The sequence below is a fragment of the Carlito syrichta genome, unplaced genomic scaffold, assembly GCF_000164805.1.
Source record: "Carlito syrichta isolate Samal-C Ts95f unplaced genomic scaffold, Tarsius_syrichta-2.0.1 Scaffold296312, whole genome shotgun sequence".
NCBI classification, from domain to species: Eukaryota; Metazoa; Chordata; class Mammalia; order Primates; family Tarsiidae; genus Carlito; species Carlito syrichta.
In genome coordinates, this window is record NW_007240408.1 from 2,981 (window position 1) to 8,557 (window position 5,577).

A 5,577-nucleotide genomic window follows, 5' to 3' on the forward strand; every position below is an offset into this window, starting at 1 on the left:
GGTTCAGGCACTCCTTCCACCTCAGCCTTCCAAGTAGCTGGGACTACAGGAGTGTGCCCAGCTAATCTTTTTATTTATTGTACAGATGAAGTCTTGCCAAGTTGTCCAGGCTGGTCTCGAACCCGTGGGCTCCCAAAGTGCTGGGATTATAGATGTGAGCCACCACACCTGGCCTACATCACCATATTATATACAAGTCCAATGAAAACTGCATTTGGGATATACACATAAAATTATTTCTGGCCAGGCGCAGTGGCTCATGCCTGTAATCCCAGCACTTTGGGAGGCTGAGACGAGAGGATTGCCTGAGCCCGCGGGTTCAAGACCAGCCTGGGTACTTGGTGAAACCCCGTCTCTACAATAAATCAAAAAATTAACTGGGCATGGTGGCCCATAGTGCCAGTTACTTGGAGGGCTGAGGCAGAAGGGTCACCTGAGCCTTGCAGGTCATGGCTGTGGTGGCTGTGAGTGTGCCTCTGCACTCCAGCCTGGGTAACATAGTGAGAATCTGACTCAAACAAAAAATTATTTCTGCCATAAAAAAATCCAAAACCTATCTCTGATCCCTTTTTGATCACCAGCTCCTTTTGCAGTGACATTCACAAGTTGTCTCAAGTCACTGCCACCCTTCTCCTGTTCTCTATGAAATGTTATTGAATAAGACATTAGAATTCACCAGTCCACTAAAACTACTGTCTTCCTCGTCACTAATGCATCTTTGTGGTCAAGTCCAATAGCCAATTCTTGGTCTTCGATGCAATTCCCAGGGAAATTTGGTCTTGTTGTGATCACAATCATCTTGATCCACTGTCTTCTCTTGGCTTTCAGGATACCCCACCCTCTTAGATTTCTTCCTATCTCTTTTTGCCATCATTGCCAGTTTTTCCTTTTCCTACTGTCTTAATATTGGACTGGTTGATATTTTATCTTCTCTATGTTCCTTTGCTCCCTTGCTGGTCTTATCCAGTCTTCAAATAAAATCTGTATGTGAATGATGACTTTTTTTTTTTTTGAGTTGGAGTCTCACTCTGTCGCCCAGACTGGAGTGCAGTGGCCGCTCCCGGCCACCGCAACCTCGACCTGCTGGGCTCTGGCGATCCTTCCGCCTCAGCCTTCCAAGTAGCCGGAATTACAGGCGCGTGCTACCACGCCCAGCTGATTTTTTGATTTATTGTAGAGATGAGGTCTCGCTGCCCAGGCGGGTCTCGAACCCGCAGGCTCAGGCAATCCACTCACCTCAGCCTCCCAAAGGCATGGAATTACAGGCTGAGCCACCAAGCCCAGCAACTTTTTTTTTTTTGAGATGGGCCTCAGTCTATCACATAGGCTGAAGTGCAGTGGCACGATTATGGCTCACTGCAGCCTCAACCTTCTGGGCTCAGGCGATCCTCCTACCTCAGCCACCTGAGTGACTGGGACTACAGGCTTATGCCACCAGGCCCCATTAATTTTTTCATTTTTTGTGGAGACTTGTTGCTCTTGCTATGTTGACCAGGCTGGTCTTGAACTGCTGGGCCCAAGCAGTCCTCCCCCTCGGCCTCCCAAGGTGTTGAGATTATAGGCATGAGCCATCATGCCAGGCCGATGATGTCTAAACTTATGTCCATCACAGAACTCTGTCCTAAACTCCAAATATCCAACTGCCTGCTTGCTTTCTCCATTTGGTTGTCTAACAGACAACTCAAATTCAGTACGTCCAGTACAAAACCCCTGACCCTCCTCCAACTTGATTCTCACAGCCTCTTCCGTTTTCTTCCACTTCCTCGGGTCACAATGATGAAATCCTGCTTGATTCCTCTGTTTCCCTCATGTCACACATAAAATGTCAGAAAATTCATTTTGCCCTGTCTTCAAAATGTATTCAATAATCTGACCCCTTTAGCCATAACTACGTTTCCACTGGTATCTGCGTGATCAAGTCACCATTAATTTTCCTGGAAAACTGCAATTCGTTTTGTAACTGACTTTTATGTGTGCCCACTTGGTCAATTCACAACACAGCAGCAAGACGAATTTTTAAAAAGTGTAAGTCAGATGATGCTACTCTTCTGCTCAAAGTATTGTGAGAATTCTCCCTTGATTTAAAGTAAGGTCAAAGTCCTTAAAATGGCATATGAGATCCTACATGATTTGTTTCCCCACCTCATTTGTGTGTGTGTGTGTGTGTGTGTGTGTGTGTGTGTGTGTGTGTGTCGGTGGTTTCACCCTGTCGCCTAAAACTGGAGTGCAGTGGCACAATCAAGGCTCAGACTCCTGGACTCAGACAATCCTTCCTCCTCAGCCTCCTAAGTAACTGGGACTACAGGCCCATGCCACCATGCCTGGCTAATGTTTTGACGTTTTGTAGAGATCAGGTCTCACTATGCTGCCTGGCCTGGTCTGGAAACCCTAGGCTCAGTCCTCTTGCCTCGGCCCTCCAAAGTGCTGGGGTTACAGGTGTAAGCCACCACACCCAGGCTGTCTACTTTCTTTTGCTCTTCCTCTTTCTCTGCAGACACACTGGCCTCCTTGTCATTCCTGGGAATTCTCAAAGTTCCCCTACAGTAGCCGGGCCTTTGTGTGGGCTGTTTTCTCTGTTTAGATTTCTCTTCCAGTGGTTGTCCACATGACTCACTCCCTCATCACATCTGAACTTTTACTCAAACCTCATTTTTCAGTGGGGCCTACCCGATCCCTAATTAATGCCACAAGCTGGTCCCCACCCCTAACCTTCGCCTTCTTGATCTGCTTTATCTTTTCTTTTATCACAGCACTTGTCATCCTCTAATATACTAAGTACAGGCAGCCCTGCCTTTTTTTTTTTGGTAAATTGAAGGTTTTTGCCAACCCCTGTGTCAAGCAAGTCTATCCGCACCATTTTCCCAACAGTGTGTGCTCACTTGGTGACCCTGTAACATTTTGGTAATTCTTGAAATAGTTCAAAAATTTTCGTTGTTAATGTATCAGTTATGGTGATCTGTCACTGGTGCTCTTGATGTCACTATTGCCATTGTTTTGGGACACCACGAACCATGCCCATGTAATACAGTGAATGTAATTCATTAATGGTGTGTGTTCTAACTGCTCCAACAACTGGCTGACCCCCCATCTCTCTCCTTCTCTGGCCTTCCTATTCCCTAAGACACAATACTGAGAGTAGGCCAATTCATAACTTTACAATGGGCTCTAAGAGGGCAAGTGAAAGAGTCACATGACTCTTATTTTTATTTATTTGTTTATTTGAGTTGGCGTCTCACTCCATCGCCCAGGCTGGAGTGCAGTGACAAGCTCACAACCATCCCAGCATTGACCTGCTGGGCTCTGACGATCCTTCTGCCTCAGCCTTCCAAGTAGCCAGAACTACAAGCATGTGCTACCATACCTGGCTGATTTTTTTATTTATTGTAGAGATGAAGTCTCGCCAAGTTGCCTGGGCTGGTCTTGAAATCGTGGGCTCAGGTAATCCACTCACCTCGGCCTCTCAAAATGCTGGGATGACAGGCTGAGCCACTGAGCCCGGCCATGTCTCTCGCACTTTTTTTTTTTGAGTTGGAGTCTCACTCTGTCGCCCAGACTGGAGTGCAGTGGCCGTTCCCGGCCACCGTAGCCTCGACCTGCTGGGCTTCGGCGATCCTTCCACCTCAGCCTTCCGAGTAGCCAGAATTATAAGGCATGCACTACCACGCCCAGCTGAGTTTTTTGATTTATTGTAGAGATGAGGTCTCACTGCCCAGGCGGGTCTCAAACCCGTGGGCTCAGGCAATCCACTCACCTCAGCCTCCCAAAGGCGTGGGATTACAGACTGAGCCACCGAGCCCGGCTTCCCCGGGAAATTTTAAAAAATTTTTTAGAGATAGGCGTCTCACTATGTTGTCCAGGAGGTTCTCAAACTCCTGCTCTCAGGACAACCGTCTGTCTTAAGACTCCTGGGGATTCAAGTCTCGTCTGTGTGGGGAAGGGATTCAGGTCTCTTCTGTGTGGGGAAGAGACATGGGTAACTGTGGGTGATTGAAGAATAGTTCTGTATTTGTTTTAAACCTTGAATTTGTGGGTAAAAAAAACTTTCTACAGAGAAAACCCAAAGGCGAGATGGCTTCACTGGTAAACTCTGTCAATATTTAAGGAAGAAATATCACCAATTCTGCCCAAAATGCTGGAATGACAGAATGTTTTTCAATTGACTCTGTGAGACTAGCATTATCTTGACACCAAACCAAACAAAGATATTTTTGCCTAAAAGTGACAAAGAAAACTATACGAAAAGAAAGCACTAGATCAATTTCTTTAACAAATTCAAACACAATGATTCATACAGTGTTTAGGTAACTGGATCCACCAATATTTTTCAAAGGATAATACGTCAAACCAATAGGGTTTCCTTCAGGAATGCATGCTACTGAAATTTAGAGCATCCCAAGATCCCAAGGGCCTTGTTGACAAGCAGGTCAGGAAGGTGCTGTCTGGGGATGCTGAGAGGGTGGCTAGAGGAGGCCAGTGGGGAAAAGTTAGCCCTGTAGGTTTGGGGGATTCCCTCTCACCTCCCTCCCTTTCTCCCTTATTTCTGTATTTTGTTTCTTTTTCTCCAAATGCAAGGTTTCTGAGCTCATCCTCTTGATAGTAAGCTCAGGGGTAATTGATGAGCCTCCCCCGCCCCACCTCTAGCTTGCTTTATTCCACAGTCCTCAACAACATGTGCTTGCTTTGGGAGCCCTTTTCTAGCCTCTGTCTCAGCAGCTTCCACCCCAGCATCGTTGCCCCACTGCCCCAGCACACATGGAGTTTCCTCACAAGTAAGACCCTGACACTGCTTTGTAAATGCTTCTGTGGTCACATGCAGATATCTTTTCACCTCGGTTTTTCAAAAATATCTTTTAGAAAGTAATATATAGACAAGCAAGTTGAAAAACAACACCACGCAAATGTTTAATAATAGGCTGAGGCAGAAGGATCACCCGAGCCCAGCAGGTTGAGGCTGGGTTACAGAGCGACATTGCAATTCAAAAAAAGTTTATTAATAATATACTAAAAGCTAATTTTCTCTTCATTCACCTACATGTACCAATGGACTCTCCCAAACTTAAAAAGACATAAACTCAAGAGCCTCAAACTACAGGATCTCTTGATGCCAGGAGTTCAAGACCAGCCTGGGAAATATGGCACGACCCCCACAAAAGAGAAAGCTGAAGATGTCTCATGTATTCTTGACATTGATGCATACAATATTCTGCCTGTATGCTCAATACTTTGGGAGGCTGAGATGACAGGATCACTGCAGCCCAGGAGTTTGAGACCGACCTAGGCAACATAGTAAGACCTTGTCTCTAAAAAAAACAAGAAACAAAAACAAAACAAAACAAAAAAAACAACCAGTTTGCACTCTGGGTCCTGACTCTTTGTTTTTGCTTAGCAACATATCCTGCTGTGTTTCCTATCTGATCATATAGTGCTCTCGTTATTTTTTATGGCTACACAGTGATCGCTTTTAGGAATGTATAGATGCCAGATTCAATCGAATACACAGTGATAATCACATTTGCATTAGGTTCAGAAATAGGAATTTTTAACGTTTTCAGAATTCAGAATAGAAGTCACTGGAGA